This window comes from Oreochromis aureus, linkage group 4, assembly GCF_013358895.1.
Source record: "Oreochromis aureus strain Israel breed Guangdong linkage group 4, ZZ_aureus, whole genome shotgun sequence".
In the NCBI taxonomy this organism is placed as follows: Eukaryota; Metazoa; Chordata; class Actinopteri; order Cichliformes; family Cichlidae; genus Oreochromis; species Oreochromis aureus.
Window position 1 is genome coordinate 10,896,688 of NC_052945.1, and position 12,673 is coordinate 10,909,360.

Here is a 12,673-nt window from a genome sequence, read left to right on the forward strand (position 1 = left end):
TACATAGAGGGAGGGAGAATTCCCAATGGATCAGTGAGAGGTGACTAGAAAGCACATAAACTGCAAAGCATTTTGATTAGCTCTGTGGTTTTTTTTTTTTTTACCATCAAGGTAATTTCAAGGTTTCTTGTGCCTACATTTAAAATATAAATTGTATTAAGTGTAGTTAAAATTAGGGCAAGCAGAACAGTCATCTTACAGGGACAAGCCATATTTTTTTCTGTTAGAGCAGAAAATGACCAGTTTTCTGTTTTGGTGCAAAAACTCATTTCAAGACTTGCCCAATCTCTTCCTCTCATCTACTACCCAGTTTATCAACTGTACAGTGATAACAACTAAAACACAAAAACGTTATTATAGTATTAGAGATCACTAAAACCAAGCTTGTGAGCTCTTTCTGGGGAATTATTATATTATATTATATTATATTAAAAATGAAGATAGAAAAAAAATAAACAAAAGGTTCCATAAATGTTAAAGATTTTTAAAAATTAAATAAAGGTGGTGTCCACGTTTTTCTGTCACGTATAATCACATTTTTTTCCAGAGGATTTAGTGTTTCTGCTAGTGTTTTTCCTATTTTTCTCATATTGTTTACTCATGCTTTTTGATCGTATTTTCTTTTTACTCAACCTCCCATTATGCCAGTGTGCTATCTTTAGGATGTTGATGTTAGACTGATGCAACACTTGGCCCGCTGTGCTTTTTTTTTTTTCTTAAAACATGTCAGAGCACAGCCAGATAATGGGGTACAATTAGGGTTGTGCTGAAAATGTTCTGTTGGAGGTGTCATCACAAAAAAGGAAACATCATGAGTTAGTTTCTTTTGGTTTAATCCTAAAAATTGCTTTCCTCTTGTGATTTATCAGCGGGAGCTGTCATGAATTTGTGACACCCATTTGCCCTTTACACAACTTGTGCTTTGGAAGTCACTCCCAGGTATAATGTCCTCTATGGAGTTGCTGTAAAACTCTTTTTAGCAAGGCCATACAATGACGACCCGACTGGATCTGCATGGAGCGCACTGCCTGTGGACCACTGGCTTCCTCCTGAGCCGTTCCTGAGTTAGCAATGTCCCCTGGTGCCTCCCAGGTGTGACTCCCTCAGCATAATTAAGGTGGGATCTGCCAGGGCTTCTGGGCCAGGGTCATTCATCAACTGGATCACCCGCAAGATTAATGTGCACTTGCTACAGCGCTCCAATGGATTGCTGCCACTTGCTGAGATCATTAGCGTTGGTCTCCATATGACTGCAGAGGGCTCTGTGCAGTGGATGGAGAGATTTGCAGCTTTGCATACTAAATGAATAGTCTATCATTGCCTAATTAAGGGCTTATTGGAGACACTTGTGTCCAGTCCCCTGGACAGTAAACCATAACTGAAGGGCAAACTAGATAGATTAGCTCCACCTGCTTAGTAGCAAAGTGCAAAGTAATGAAACTGCTGACAAAAGTAAGCTCAAAGGAGAATGAGTGGGGTGTGCGTCATTACACTGCATTTAGGTCCCAAAGGGACTTTGATGCTCTTTTTTAAGAACTCGCTGTTTTTACAGTTTTAGAAGTCAAGATCACAACATTTCACCATTTGAACATGGCTTAGGAAATAGCTTCCGCATAATCACGTATTATCACTTTGTAAGACACTGAGTTTAAATTCAGATTATATTCAATCACTTACTCGTAATGCTTTAATGTAAATTCAACTTGATCATCATCTAAAATTTCAACTGAAAGATGGACATTGAGAAACCAGGTCCCAGTCTTACCTCCTGCGTCAGTACTAATCAACAACCAGTTGTAAATTTTTGTTTTCAGAAATATTTTTTTATTAGGTCAATTCAGAAAAAAAGACTTAAGAAGCAAGTATATGGTGTAGCTAGTTTCTGTTATCTTCTAATTTTAAATTAACTCAAAATTAATTAACATTTTTTGCCCTTTGTGAGCAAATAAAAAACACAAGGCAAACAAAAACCTTTCAAGGTAATATGGGAAATTAGTTCATTCTTTCATTCAATTCATTCATTTGCATATCCAGAAGAATTACAATCTAAAGCTTCTTTTAAATTCATTTCAGTCTCTTGTAGTTCTGTTTATGGTCTCTACCTACTCTGGGAGGATATATGTGGTTAGCGTTGCTACATGCTGCATGATGTTCATCAGCTATCATTATGCTGCAATACTAATAAACAGCAACATAAAAATTACAAAGGATACACATAGCTCTGTTACAAAAAATTAGCCTTACAACACTCTCTCTGTGTTTTTGCACAACATTTATTAACATTTATACATTTCCCTTCATCCTAATTGGAGAATTATTTAATTATAAAACATTTGAAACTGCATCTCACCAAATGTATCCATATGATAACTGGTTTATTTTTAAGTGCACACTGTCAACAAGGTAGCAGAAAATATAATTGATGTAAATATTCAGTCAAAACAAAGCAACATGAGTATCTCACTAGAGTCGATTAGTAAGCGCTGGGTAATCAGCCACAAGTGCAGCCTGTGAACCCAAATCAGCTAAGGAGCTAAACTTGCATTGTGTGAAAAGGTTTGGTGTTTTATATCTCTTGGCCACACTACAAGCAACAGCTTCATACTGCATTATAATCATTTGACTCATTGTGTATAGAAAGAATTACAAGAACTTGGTAAAAAATATAAAATGACTGCAGTGAGAGTATGGGATGATCATTCACAGTTATAATATATTTGCATACAAATCCAACACAAATGTGAATGTGCCAAAATGGTCAAAAATGAGACTCCACTTGTTGTGCAAACCATTATACAGTTTCACACTGAGAGATTGGGGGGGGAGGGCTGTGCACAGCTTTTCTGGCTGTAAGCCTCCCTGTATATGAGGCTTGTTTTTCATTGACTGTGTCAGGAATCAAGAGGGCTAATCCCTCAGAGACTTCAGATGAAAGTTTCAAAAGAAATAATGAAAGGCATACTGCCTGAGGGTGCATATCGGGGTGAACGTACAGCAAGCTGGAGAGAACAGCAGCGGCGCACGACAAGCAGCAAAGGAAGAACATAACAGCTTCCCTTGCTGCCACCCCCACCAGTCTAACTATAAATCACATATTCTGTCTCCAAGACATAAACAAATACGCAGCAGAGCAGATCAGAAACTTGGCACAGCATGAATACTTAAAATAAAAATAAAACGTACCATTTTGCAGCTTGTACTTTTAAACTATTTGAATGATCCGTAAAAATGACTAGAGACTTTATGAAAAGGAACAAGAGACTGGCTTTTGCAATTGGCTTTTTGTCAAAATGTCTTCCTAAGATAATAAAAAATCTTCCAGTAAGAAGCATTTGCATATTTTGCAACTGAAATATATGTAATTTTAAGAATGTGTCCTATATGATACAAAGTAACTAAATCAGAATTGGCAGCAGTGTTTAGGAAAGGTCCTATCTGTGTGGTTGTGTGAGTGGTTTTCCTTGCTTGTTTAGATTTATTTTTCTATGTTTGTGTGGGTGCATGGGTGAGTGCCACATGGAAGCTATCCACATTTTTAGGTAAGTACACATGGAATCAATGATCTTGGGTTCAGACTTTAGGAAAAATGAAACAATGTACATCAATATAACAGGATTAATTATACTATTAGAACAAATAATATTTCTGTTTGATTACAAAACACGTGAGTGATTAAAAAGCTGAGGAAATCCACAGAACAGGTGGACAAATCCTCTATTCACAGCTCAAAACAGCATGGCTGTGCCACCAACACACCTGTTAGCTGACTTTTTGTTAATACATACCATCTGTAAACTGTGACCATGGAGTCATTTAGGCTGTAGGGTAAATGCGCATTTACTAACCTGACTCTCTTTTAATGTTTAGGAAGACATTCTTGCAGTGGGAATGACACCATATGTTTTTATCATTCCTTGGAGTTGAGATAAAATGCCGCGCCAAGATATAAGTCAGTGTGAAATGTTGCTTTCAGCTGATTTTATGATGGCTTTCACAAACAAATTATTCTTGTGGCCTCGACTGTTGCAGTGGATGAAACATGCAGACTCTGACTCCGGGGCTTGAGCTGCATGGAGTGTGCAGCATACCTCTGAAATGACCAAATTAGAATGCCATACCGTTCACAAAACATGTGCAGTGAATGGAGAACACCCCTAATAGTGCTGGCAGAAAAAAGCATCTGCATTCTGCTGGGCACGCATATGTAAATGTACATTTCCCTCCCTCCACATAGTAATGACTTGTAGGTAGACAGCTTGGCCACTAACCTTTGCAATTATTAATGTCCAAATAAGATTTTTTTTTTTTAAAAGATGCCGTTCAGTCAAATTCTTTCAGGTCAGTTTAGGCATTTAGATAGTAATACTACTCACCGAAGCTTAAATATTTGCTTGTAATTATGTTTTTTGCAGACATTCAGTTAGTTTTCAATTATAGTGTCTGCACTAATGCCTACACATTTTGTGTTTTCCATAGACTATACCTTTCAACCCAGTATTCAGGACAAAGCTCTTCCTGGAAATCCCAGACGGTTGATTCTGTTGCTTGGACGTAGCGCCAGATGGAAAAAGTATACCTTCTGGGATTTCCTTATCTGGATGATTGACCATGCATCAAGACACGAGACAAACATTGCAGTGTGTTAAGTGAATTAGCTGCTTCAAATTAAATGCTTCTATGCTTAAAAAGCTGGTATGGTGTCTTTACATTAGGATAACCATTAGATAATTTTCTTGACCATCTATTATTGTACTGTTGCAATACAGCAACTTTGAATATTGAATGAAAATTGTTATGTAAAAATCTTTTAAAGACGGCGTGAATGCCATGTTTAAACACTAAAGATTTACCAAAGACGCTTTTATCTTACATGGCTAAACTGGCTGTAGCAGTGTGGGTTTTTCCTGTCCTTAACTGTCCATGTCCTGACTTAACTGCAGTGACTATTAAAGGTATTCCCATAACCCTGAACTTTTTTAGAGCTAGTAAAGGTTTCGTTTTAACATTGCTAGTCAAAGAAAGTAAACCTTGCCTAGAAGTCTGTTAGCATGCTGTGCATCTGTTACTGTGCCAAAATACATTCTCAAAGATTTTCTTTTTTAAGGTAATGATTGATTATCAAGCCATTATTATAATCTACAGACAATGGAATTAAAAGGCAGTTTTTATAGTAAAATGAAAAAAAAAATCAGGGTTTCTAGAAGGCACATTTTTAAATCCGGACATGTTTTCTGAACGACAGCGGTCTAGCTCAGTTGTGAAGAGCCCCTCACATTTCCATGCACAGAAAGAATAGGTGAAGCAGCTGTCTCTGATTCTCCACCTGATTTACCAATAACTGACATGCAGAGCATGTTTCCACAACTGTTCTGCTCTGTTGGGCTGGGGTTTCATACACTTGATCTGATGTCAGGAAAACACAAGGGTCAGTGTTTATTGCAGGCATCAGAAAAAAAAGGAACAGTTCTTTTCAGTTTCCTCTGTTGGGTGGCTGATTCCAAACTTCAATCTTGTCTTCCTCAACACTTCCTCCTCATTTCTACAGCCATTCCGCCGTGTAATCTGGGGTTATTGAGCATGGAATACAAAGGCAATAAAACACATTTTCTGTATGTCTTAACTTTGGATGGACACCGGTATAGTTACAGTCCCTGTAAATGGCTTTCTTTTGAAGTCTGGATTTTTGTTTAATTGCATCCTGTATTGGAAGTTGCTGACCTTTGTGTGGGTTTAATTTTTGGTCCCCTGCCTTGGACTTATTATTTTTGTAATGAATTTCAGGCAGGCTTGTGCTCTTAGGTATATATAGTCCTGCCCTTCCCCTCAGTCTTTGCCGTAATGTTTGTGTATCTACCCTGGTTTTCTCTTTGTTTTGCCTTATTCCCTGTGATGATGTCTGGACTTCTGTTTGTCCCCATTTTGGACTGCACCTTCAACCTAATAAAAGGTTTGCTTTTTGTTATTCTAGTCTGCCAAGACTTCTGCATCTTGGTTCCTTATTCTTAAATCCGTAATAGGAACACATCTCATTATTTCTTAAGTCCTATTTACAAAGAATGAGTATTAACATGGGACTTGATATATTTTAGAAACCCACGTTTACGTTTCATGTTGCACATGAGCAAAAATGAGAAGTCATACTTAGAGAAGTCAAACCAGTCAAACTTACTGGTTGCCAGTTATAAATCTATACCAAAACCATGACTGCCATATAGTTGTAAGTCCTTTTGAAATAGCAAACTGCTCATCATGTCTTTCTGAATTTGTGCAAAATTTGGAGAGATTTGCATAGGATTGGGATCACAAAAGACGGCTATTTTTTACTAAAAATTCCCAGGTAACACATGTCCCCTACAACAGAGACTAAATCAGCACTCAGAGTTCAAACTACTGTGATGTTTCTCCTTTCAGCATTCTCCGATGAAGCTGTAACTGTGTCAGCCCTGAAACTGTGTAAAAAAAAAAAAAAAAGATCTGTCCCATAAGAATCAGATCAGACAATATCAGACAATGGTTAAACTGTTCCTAAAGCCTAGTCTGAATTATTAGGCTTTCACAGCATCATTTGGACTGGGTTAGTGTTACCAGGGGACATCATGAGATTTAGAAATGACTTCCAGGTCTGCCTTTTTGTGCATAGGCTAAGCATTGTCTGAGTTTTACTCATATTTACTGACATTAAACTGGGGTATGGTGACAAATATTGATTGGAAAATGTCTAGTCACTCACTATAGACCTAATGTTACTATAAATAGGCATTTACAGAAAAAATGCTGAGTGCAGCAAAGTGTTGATTTCCACATGCTGTTTTTCAGTGAACGAGTCTCAGGGCTGCTTATCAAAATGAGACTCGCATCGTTTCCAAATGACCTTTAATCGCAGAGATGCCAATGCACAGTTGACTAATACTGTACTAATACAGGACTTCTCAATTGTTATATGTAATTTGCGGTGGAAATTTTCATAGATTTACAGACACACTCTGCAAATATTGCATTGCTTGGTGTCTTTGGGTAGTACTAGTCCTATGCACATAAGGCTTTCTGTTCATTCTTTTTTTCCTTTAAATGTCTTTTTTAAATATTAAGCACCCTTTTTCCTTAATTAGCCACTTGGCATTTGAAATCCTTTCTTCCGTGTAGTGTAGCACCTTATTGGAAGATTAAAATATTTCAGTTTTATTTAGTGTGTAGTAATATATTTTTTGTATCCTGCATTTTTCAGTTAAACAGTTTGAATGTACATTTGCATGATAGCTTAATACATTTAAATTATATTCCTTTGGCCTCGTGTGGGGAGAAAATGGGGACACAAAATCATGTTTTTCCTTCTGAACACATATGGTGCAAAAGGATTTATCATAGGCAAGACATGCAGGGTGCAAAAGGAACAGTTCCCCAGATGGGAGATTCAGAATTTACAGTACCTTTCCATTCAGAGAAGACCAGAGGGTAAATGTTCACATGGACAAGAATTATGGTCCTGCTCACTGGTGTTTGATAACATCCAGGCAGAGGTTAAGTTTATCCAGTATGTTGAGAGATAAAGATTCTGGTTTGCTTTTTCCATTTCTTCCAGCATATACCGAGTCCTTATCACAAAAGTGTGACATGGTGGAAAAACAGAAGAATAGCCCAAAGCTGCTGGAACAGTGCTGTAGAGGCAACATGGTGGTGAAACGGGTTTCTCACTATTAGGCTCAGGTGATTTGGATTTATAGAGTGAAAATATCACAGATGTTGTTATAATAATGTTGTGATAATGATTGATTATTTATTTACATTTTATTTAGTTGAAAAATCTGTCAAATAATGATTCCCATGGACAGACTTCCACTTGTTACAGGTTTAATATCTGAGTCTTTTCAATCAGGAGCTATACAGCAACTTTATTGTGATAATTGTAAGCATATATAAAACATCATTTTGTACAGTTTTTTACTATAATCTTGGCCAAGATAAACAATAGTGATGAGCACAGTTATTATCATTTAAATGTAAAAGAAATCATGTAATTTACATATATTTGGATAGAAATAGAAAACCTCTATCTTACAGAAATTGCCTGTAAAATACCAGCTGTGATACTACTGACTTGAGTGGAAAACATTTTTGTAATTGTTAAATGCTGAAAATCTGTTCATCATCCTAAATGCTTTCAGAAATACATAGGGAATCTGGCTAGAATTAAATTCTTCAATTAAAACCAAGAAATCATGAAAAACTAAGCCTCGTTTTTATGAAAATGTGCACAGAATGATGATGTGTTTATTAAGAAATCATTTCCAGGCATACTGTGGAAAAGTCGTGACTCACCCCTCATTTCTCTATATTTTCCTTCCAAGGAGCCAGACTTTTTTTTGCTCTTTGTTTTTTAAAGTGTGCTTGAGAAACAGCTTTCTAGAATTTTTTCAAGGTCTTTCAAGGTTTTTCTTTGCACATTAAGTGCTTTTTATTCATTTTCCAGTCCAGTCTTTGTACCTGACCATTTTCGAGAGAACATTTTAGTCGTTTGTTTTTGTATTTGTCTGTGTGTTTTTTGTCATGGTCTGCAAAAAAAAAATGACAAAAAAAATGATAGAATTATGAACACAGAAAGGTTCTGTCAGCTTTTGGTACCATCTGAAAAGTTTCTGATTTGCAGCGACTTCATGTTTTTACCACAATGATCCCAAACACACTGCCAATGCAGTAAAAGCATACCAGTAATGGAGAAGCTACAGAGGTGCTTTTATTAATTCTTGTCACATTTAGTTGAAAAGAAACTCAGGTTATACCATCAATTCATGTAACGCCCGTCTGTCAAATCTGTCTTATCTATGGTTTGCAAGAACAAAAATGTGTCATTTAATGGAAAAAAAATGTGATTGAAATGTGTGACTATAACTGTCCAACGAATCCTGGACAGGATATATCATCTATTTAATACCTAATTGTATAATGATTTCAAAGCTCTTTTTGTGCTACTGTCTGTTTTATGGGGTGCCATATGGGTGATTGTAGCTAAAATGACAAAAAGGAGATTTTAATTAAATAAGACTTTCAAGAATCTAAGTTATACACATTTGTCTTATAGACACATTGTTACACAGCCAGTTCATGTGTTATATAATCCTTAATAGCGCATCAAACTGCAGGAAAAGGTGTTTGTGAGTGAGACACTGAGATGAATCAACCTCCTAATGGGCAGCACAGCAATGTAGAGAGAATGATTTATACAGATCTTTTTTTTGTCTATTTTGACTTGTTTTCTTTTAGTTTACTCTTAGTAGAATCCTTGGATTGTTAACAGTGACTTTGTAAAAGGAAATACACCATCTTTAGATGAAAAAGTTCTAACATACATAATAAACATCTTAATGCATGCTTAATCATCCAGGCAAGGAAATCCCTAAAGGCTGATTCTGCTCATTTTGACCTAGGGTTTTCAGTCTGAAGAAGTCACTTGGATGAGTGATGAAACGTTTCTCCCGCTGAAAATGGTACGTCCAGATGAACAGAATCATCCATGGGATACATAATAAACAGGGTGTAAGATCTCTGACATCCAGGTCATGGTAGTCTCGAGTGCAAGTACTCAAAATGATCTAGTCCTTAGCAAATCTTAAATATAGATAAATACACCCTCAGATTGATTAATGATCGATAATTAATTGATCATCAGCAAGCGTGACCACATCTGTAAAAAGCAGCTTTTTGGTGCCGAGTCTTCAGTTTGTGTTAACACAGTGCCAACGAGGAAAGATATTGTTGCTGCCCATCAATTGACGAAGGGTTACAAAACCATTTCCAAACAATTTGAAGCCCATCATTCTACAGTGAGAAAGATTATTCCCGAGCGGAAAGCATTCAAGACAGCTGCCAATCTTCCCAGCAGTGGACATCCCAGAGAATTCACCCTAAAGTCAGACCATGCAATGCTCAGAGAAATCGCAATAAAGTCAAGAGCAAAATCTCACTCTACAGGCCTTAGTTAGCATTTTCAGTGTTAAGGTCATGACAGTAGAGTTAAAAAAGGACTGAACAAGTAAGGCTTATTTGGAAGGCTTGCCTTGAGAAAAATAACATGATAGCATAGCTTAGGTTTACAAGGTTACATCTGAATAAACCACAGCACAATTTCTTTTGGACAGACAAAACCAAAGTGTACATAATGCACAAAGTCATGTTTGGTGATGAACTCGGTTTGTTTTCCAGCTACAAAACCTTGGCACCTTGCAGTCATTGATTTGACCATGAACTCCTCTGTATACCAAAGTATTCTAGAGTTAAATCTGAGGCTTTCACAGATGGATCTTGGCCAAAATTGTGTCAAGCAACAAGATAATGATCTGAAGTACAGCAGCATAGCTGAAAAAAAACAACAGAATTAAGTTTCGTAATGGCCTAGTCAAAGTTCAGGCCTCAACCTGACTGAAATACTGTGGCAGATCTCAAGAGAGCTTTGCATAATTGAAGGCTCACAAATCTCAATTAACTGAATCAACTTTGTAGGGGAGAATGAGACGGGTTAGAGCTAAAAGTGGTACAAGCTTTTGAATCATAGGGGTGTACTTAACTTTTCCGCACACTGCTTGTTCATTTTTGAGTATTTTGATATATATATCTATATAGATATATATCTCAACATGACTGTATACCAAAGAAAAATTTCAGCTATTACAAATATTCATTCTGCTATCAAGCAGAGGTGCATGTTTCCATGAAATTTCACCTTTAAAACAATTGGAGTGTAAGTAAAGAAAAGAGAATGAACAGTTTTCTATAAAACAGCTTCTCTATCAGATGAGAGACATGTCTGAAACGCATCTCTCCAAACGTTTGCATAGTACTCCAGCTGCTGAATTTTAAACTTCAAACACCGTCATTAAATCTGTTGGCATCAAGGACACCTCTCAGTTGAAACAATTCTACACTCCTCTGCAGGCAAGTTGTTACTTCTCGGCAGGTGCCTGTTGCAACTGGAAGTGTATAAATCATAGAGCAGGAAGGCTGTCAGCCATGATGACACTCCTCATAAACACTGCTGACCGCTGGCCATGGCATTGTACTTCTTCATCAGCGCTCGCCATCAGAGACGAGTGCTTAGGGCACCATCCACATACTTACTAGAAGGCAGCTCCAAAGTCTCTGCCTGATAGAAACCAGCTCTATACTCTGGAGTGCCAAGCCTTGAATTGTAGTGATGCTTCCTTGGCAAAATTTAGGCCCAAGTGCCCACGGCTTTGAGGTAGAAAAACAAAATTTGATTGCAGCGAGTTTACATCACACTGTAATGTGGCAAAGGCTTTTATCAACATATGGGCCTCTATGATTGGATGTTTGGTTCACATTAATATTTCTCTCAAGGCTGTTATATTAATAAATATGAAAGAAAAGCACAGCCTGTATGTAGTCAAACAGTTAATACAGGGTGACAAGAATTCAGCAAGACAGCAGCGTTTCATTTAATGGTTTTCAGAGATGTTCTGCAGCACTCCAAAGTGGAGGTTTGCATACATGCTCTGGGTTATTTTTCAAAAATCAACACAAAATGTTGAAAACAATAAATATTTTTGTATCTGTTTGCTGACATATAGTTCATAGTAAAGGATATTGCTGATTATATTTAAGTTTAACCATTTTTTTAAACCCTCTTTCTAATTCAGTGATTTGATACACATACACATATAAATTCAGATTGTTGTGGTTATCCCCTAACTTAAATCTTATGAACAACAGATAGGCGACATGGCAAGAATACCATATGCCAACAGAAGACTTAATGCACCTTGGCATTGGTTCTCCGGGTCTGTGGAATTCAACTAGTGTTATGACCTAGCTCAAAAGCCACAACATAAATATGGAGACGAACACCACCTTGCATAGCAAGTTGGCTAAAATAGCTGGTACCACCAAGGCAAAGACTAGTGAGCCTCTCAGAAAGCCTGCCTCAGGTATGCCTTTATGCACACCTGACTAGGTGTGGTCTATTAGCAACAGCTGAACACTCTTACACTCTCAATGTAAAGAGATTAGGGGCTGCAGAGGGGCGTAACTAGAGGCATTGAAAACCATTCCACTAGACGTCTTTCTCTCATTTTCATGGTGAAGCGTGTTGTCTAAAATTTTAGCTCCACACCTTAACCCGTTTAGCTAGTTTGAGGTTGGGTCACTGTGAAGGCCACAGCATGTGATTTATACAATTTCACACTAATCAAGTATCAAAAGGTGGTTCCATAACAAGACACTCTCCACATGTTTATGAACATTTTTTTTTCTCACAATTTAGCAAATGCTGCATTCAATTTATATGCAGATGATACAGTTATCTATTGGTCATTGCCTTCATTAACACAAACCCTTAATCTCCTGCTGTTGTAATCTACTGATGTTGTTCAGCTGACTTTATCTGTACAACTCAGTAGTATACTATCTCAAATAGCAAATAATTTACATCTCACCTCCCTGGCAGTGAAGTTAAACCTGAAAAGATTATATCATATAAGTATTTACCCATTATTGTTTCTCTTAACTTGAAATTACACAGTAAATAGCCTACTTTGCTTCCAAGCTGAAACTTCTGAAAACCAAGCATGCTGTTTCTACAGGCAATAAGGGAAATTGACTAGTACCTAAAGAGTGCATTGAAATTTATGTTTTACAAGTGAAAACCACATACTTATAAGTTCTC